The sequence below is a fragment of the Atta colombica genome, unplaced genomic scaffold (genome assembly GCF_001594045.1).
Source record: "Atta colombica isolate Treedump-2 unplaced genomic scaffold, Acol1.0 scaffold295, whole genome shotgun sequence".
NCBI classification, from domain to species: domain Eukaryota; kingdom Metazoa; phylum Arthropoda; class Insecta; order Hymenoptera; family Formicidae; genus Atta; species Atta colombica.
In genome coordinates this window covers 61,196-67,173 of record NW_017259398.1, presented here as the reverse complement: position 1 = coordinate 67,173, position 5,978 = coordinate 61,196, and positions in this window count along the sequence as shown.

The window sequence follows — 5,978 nt, the reverse complement described above, 5'->3', positions numbered from 1 at the left end:
AGTCAGGAAGATCGGGATTTTTAATTTGATATATTTAACATTTATTGATATACCACCCCAGTGGAAAATCGCTAACAATACAATGATATTTCGCTTATTGCAATCTGTTTTTGTTTCAGTAAGTCTAATCGCCTTAAGATATAATTAGAATGATAACACAGGAACACCACTGTCACCTCTATTCATTAGGATTTGATTGAAAACGAATCGATTTTACGCGTTAGAACAATCGGAAAGACTATCGAATTTATTGCACCAGTAAAGTAATTAACTTGCACATCGTGCGTCTATGTAACACGACTAATTGATTTGTGTAACAAATTCAATAACATTTTGCAAGAATTAGATAAACCTAATAACAATGATTTTCACTATTATTTTAAGCGATAAAGTTTGTGTACTAGCTAAATAAGAATACATATAATAAAATGATACACTTGCGATTAATTCATATACACATATAATACAATTTAAATTTTTTTGCAATGATATTATCAGATAGAATCCATTAAAATGAACAAAATTAAATTAATGTCGTTAACTTTTAATTAAATTCGTAAAATGTGAAAATAATGATGTTATATCCCAGGACATCAAATTGTAATTTCCCATTCAACAGTATAATTGTAATATAACATATTATATTTTTTACAATTTTATTGTTAAACGAGAAGTTACAATTAACGTGTATGTTACATGTAATTTGATGTTTGCTGGGATATTATGATAAAAGCCTGTTTTCCTGTTTTGTCACAACTTATTTTATCATTTAAAAGCAGTAAGTGTTTAAGCTACATTGATATTTAATTCTGAATCTTGTGCGTGACGTATTTGATGTTTGCTCCTCGTTTCTAAAAAATTAAAGTTAAAACTAAAGCACTGTAATTCTTGAACAATTTCTTTTGCATCATACTATAAAACCTATTACTATCACAATGGTAGTTAGACTAATTTCTAATCGGTCTCCGTTTCGCAAATTACTACAAACGTGAACGTGATCATAACTTTTATAAATGATTTCTAATAATCTCTAATCGCCTGCCTTTATGTAAGTTTTTTTATAAATTACTGGCAATGACCATAATTTTTACGAAACATTTACGAGGACTTTCGAGATGTAAGAGACATTTTCTTTTATATAATATATTTAATCAGTTACAAGAATATATACAAAGATCCAGTCTAATAAATATTTTTCGAATGCCCTCATAAAAGAAAAAAAATCATGAATAAGAATAATTTTAAAATTTGTGCAAACGCGTGTTCTGTTTAAAAAGTTGAATTTTCTTTTGAAACAGAAATAAAATATACACACGAGAAAAGAAATTCGACGATTCGTTAAAGTGTTCTAAAAGAAACTCCTATCCTATCATAATCTTTAACTATAGATATTACCTATTGATGTCGTTAATTAGAAACTATGTATGATGATTTACAGATTGGCAGTATGAGATATAATTAATGCATTATTCTGCATAATCACTGTAGTAATGCATTCTGTATTATCACTATAAAGAGTAACAGATTCGAGCCCGAGAAAGGATCTCGCTAATCGATCGTAAGTCTAACTGTGACTTCACTATAAAAAAGTGCTTCCAAGCTCAACAATTGTATCGTTTCTAATATAACCAGTGATATTACGTAACGATTAACTATTTTAATAAATTGCGACATTCTTTTCACGAGCAATATTACGAATGTATTATTTGGAAGCCATCCCGATATTTCGAGCTTCAACGTACACTTAAATAAGTGAAAATATTCTCTATTCTGTTTTCATATATCAATAAAAATTATCACAAATTTTAGAAAATAATGCAGTCGGATAAGTTAAAAAATAAAAATTTAAATAATATCCAAAGTTTAAATAAATGCAGTGTATTTTTTTTACTTTATAATAATAATTTTCTTTTCTTTTCCTAAACTAGTTCAATGAATTTCTTACACGATGATGAAATGATATAATTGGACTGTAGGACTCATATAATTATTTAGCTTCGTCGTAATGAAACAAGATATATAAATTATGTAATAGTTATATGCATGTTTAATTGTAATAGCCGTAATAATTAATGCAAATGGATTCGAACGTTGAAATAATTCGCTCGAATATCAGTGGCCTCCTCTGATAGATCCTGTCGACTATTTTATGCGCATTTACATGACTATCACGTTTACAACATCGTTAAACGTACATAATGGGATGGAGACCATCTCCGCGCTCGCTAAAACTGTCCCTCACTTAGTGATTGAGAGAGGAGGAGAGAGATAATGACTAGTAATAATAATACTTCGATAATATTAAAGCCACGCAATTTTTTACAGTATCGTATGATAGATCTAACATTTCCTAAATCTTAATAAATTGACTAGGTTGTTGCTCAGTTAAATTCATAGCCCCCGTCCCCTTCGATTTTTTTTCCTTTTCTCGTATCTTTTATCGTAATAGATTCGATTTGTTACGCATTTTTTATCCAATTGTCCGATTGTTTTCACAGTCAAGGTCCATCTCAAACATACATATCCTTCAAAGCAAAAATCAGCGCCGCATATTAATTAAAGATATGCCTATTAAACGTATTTGTTAAAATGCACGCAATCGAGCCAGTGATATGACATTACTTTAACGCTAGTTTTAAAGATTCGGCACAGAGCTATTGCCCGAAAACATCATTGTGTGAATTAAGTATTAATTTTAATTTATTTTGCAATTAATTATCCTTATTTCTTATATTCTTCATTAGCTTCGATAGAAATTAATCGTGTTTTAACCTCTTAAAGTTATATTCTGCAGTCAAAAGATATTTTGCAAATTCGGCGATCCTATCAGTTCGTGTGAAAAAATATGAAGTTTCATTAGAACCAATATGATTTCTAAATAATTTGTGTATTCGTTTCTATTCCATTATTTCCAAATGATTTACCATTAACCGTGCTTAATGAAGTTTTATCTTTCTAGGAACATTCACAATTTATTTCAAGAATTTATTACTTAGTATACATAACAGTTAAAAGTAAATTTCAATTAACTTTGTTTTGTATAAGATTATTCCAATTTATAATTCATAGGCATGTTTTTTAACTATAAAACATCAAACAACGCGCGATCAATTATATTTAAATCAAAATCACATATCTATGTTCATGAATATTTCTAAGTATTAGTAATTATTTTCATTTTTATATGCTTTTTGAGTATTTTCTTAGGAATTTTTGTGCTTTTCTTTCTTTCAATGAAGAATTGTAATCAGCAAAAATTACTGATTACTACACGAAGAGTGTGTAGAGAAACATTTTTGCAAAAATACTTCGTGCCTCGCAAAAAGTAACAAAAATTTATAAAAAATATACGGCATCCCGTGTTTGTACAATTTATGCGCATATAAATATAATCTTCCATTAGGATACGTACAAAAACAAAGAGAGGTGCCAATTTGTGTCCAATGTTTGCTCGTTTGCAATTAAAATAATTTCGAAATAGTGTGGACTATGGGAAATGTAGCAAAAGTCTGCTAGAAAAGTTTCAGCTCAATATTTCAAAACGTATACCCACAATTCTCGATTTATGTTATAACATTTTACATATTGAATATGCAATCAATATGCTGGCAGAGATGAACGTAGGTATTTCTCAAAAACGTATTTAATTATACATATCTCCATGGCTAGCATTATAATATGTATAAATATACATATATTGACCATAAGATATACATAATAAATGCAGTGTATCGCCATCTTCAAATTGAAGTAATCAACGTGATTCCTCTCAGACAAATCTGCGCTTACATTTCGAAGTAGCAGGACGGTATTAATCACTCCAATTTAAAAACATACGACACGTTAATGTGTGCGTGTGTGCCATGTGTGTATGTGTGTATATATATATATATATATATTGTTGTATATGTATATATTTAATACGCATATATATATATATATATATATATATTCTAACGAATATAAATCTTCCGTTAACTTGGCGAGATAATCGCAACGATTTTTGCACTGTTGATCGCGCGCGTTAATGTTACTAGATTTCTTCTTTCATTTTAATTATATTCTCCCAATCTTTTATAAAGCCGCCATTAATGTGACAACGCTTGAGAAGTATCGAGTGTTCGACATAAAAGCAATTTATATACACAAAAGTAATAATTTATATAGCTTTGTATAAAATTTTGTACATTAAATAATTTCTTTCTAATATAAATTAACGCATCGTTAATTTAAAAGAAGTTGTTATGAATTGATCACTTTTCTCATTTTTTACAACTTCTTGTAAGCGTTCGCAGATTAATGACTAGCATTGTATGCACGCCTTCATTCCAGGTTCGGTTCTGACACTTAATTGATGGTGATAGCTTCTTGGTTTTTGCTAAATACGATCACAGACAACACAGCGACTCTATATACTCGAGGTACAACATCTCTATATAAGACGGTATTGAGAAAAATAAAAGGATTAAAAGGAATTATAAGAGATCACTAAAGAAAAAAATAAGAAGAAAAAAAAAGGAAAGGAACTATCGTCATTCTTGGAGTCACTTGAATTATGTTTTATAAATTTTTTTTTCTTTACATCTTCGAATTCAAGGGAGATACTTCAAGGGAGATAAGTATGTCTCTCAAATTCAAAAATGTAATTAACATTGTAACTAACATTCAGAATTTTTGTACGATCGAATAATTCAAATTGTTCGATCAATTAGACTTGTTCTCACAGGTCTAATTTGGATTTATAATAGATTTATTTTTTGTTTGTAACAATTATTTTGGCTTTAATGTTTAGTGATCCGGCATGGCTCAAACAGAATCTTCGAACTGATCAATCACCAACTTTAAAATCAACCGTTAATTTCAAACTGTCTGAACAAACTTGAGCTTCATTTTGAGTTATTCAAGCGTAATTTGTTTGAATCTCTTGCCTGAGTCGTCATAAAATTTAATATTTAAGTGTTCTCAGTTTCCAATGGCTTATCAACGTATGTATGAGACCCTGTGTCTTATACAGATCCAACATAACTCAAGAGTTTAGCTACCCCGCATTCGATAATAAAATGTAGAACCCATGACGTAAAAAGACCAGGTAAACGCTTTAAATCAGTTTGAAGTAATGAAGACATTTGTGACCAATTGGCTTCAAATTTTAAATTAATAGCCGCCATTAGAAATTTGCCACCAGTCAAAAATTTGTCTCAAATTATTCGGTTATCATTATGCGCAATATTACACCTGGTCTTTTTACATCTTATAATTTTACATCATAGTAGAATAAAATCTATGGTGGAATCAAGATTCCATCATGATAGAATCTGCGATTTCGCCGTTATTAAGTCGTTGATTAGTCGTTATAGAAACGCACGAGTAACTATAGGGCGTAGCCTAGCAACACGCGTGTTCCTAATTCCTGTGAAAGCCACCACGACGAAAGTGCTCGTCCCATTCAGCAACGATACTTCCTCCCTCGGAGGAAAACCGCGCGCGATTAATAGACGCTTCCTGGGCCCAGCTTGATACGAATCATCAACGGTGACAGACAATATTTCCAAAGGGGTACGTGTGGATCGTTATCGCGTTGCGCGCGTTTTTCTGTATAGAGCGTATCGACGAGAGAGACAGTGTGCATTTTCCGAGAACGACTGAATTGTCCCCAATCGCATCCGATGATCGCGCACTTAATCGCGAATTTATCCTAAAAATTACCTGTATGTATATATATAAATCGTACCATATTATTATTCTCGTTTATACTTAAGTAATAGCTAACTACGGTAGCTTTGGTGTTTCATTGTAATCGATTTTGATAATCCCATAAATCGCCGCTCAGGCTTCCGCTACTTTAGCTAGTCTGACGTATGTCCGCACACTCGCACGCCTACGACTCGTAATAACGGATACATTAGAAAATCGATGCTTCACGCACGTACACCTACATGTTACACGCTATGAACGCTCGCGAGGAGTCCGCAGGCGAT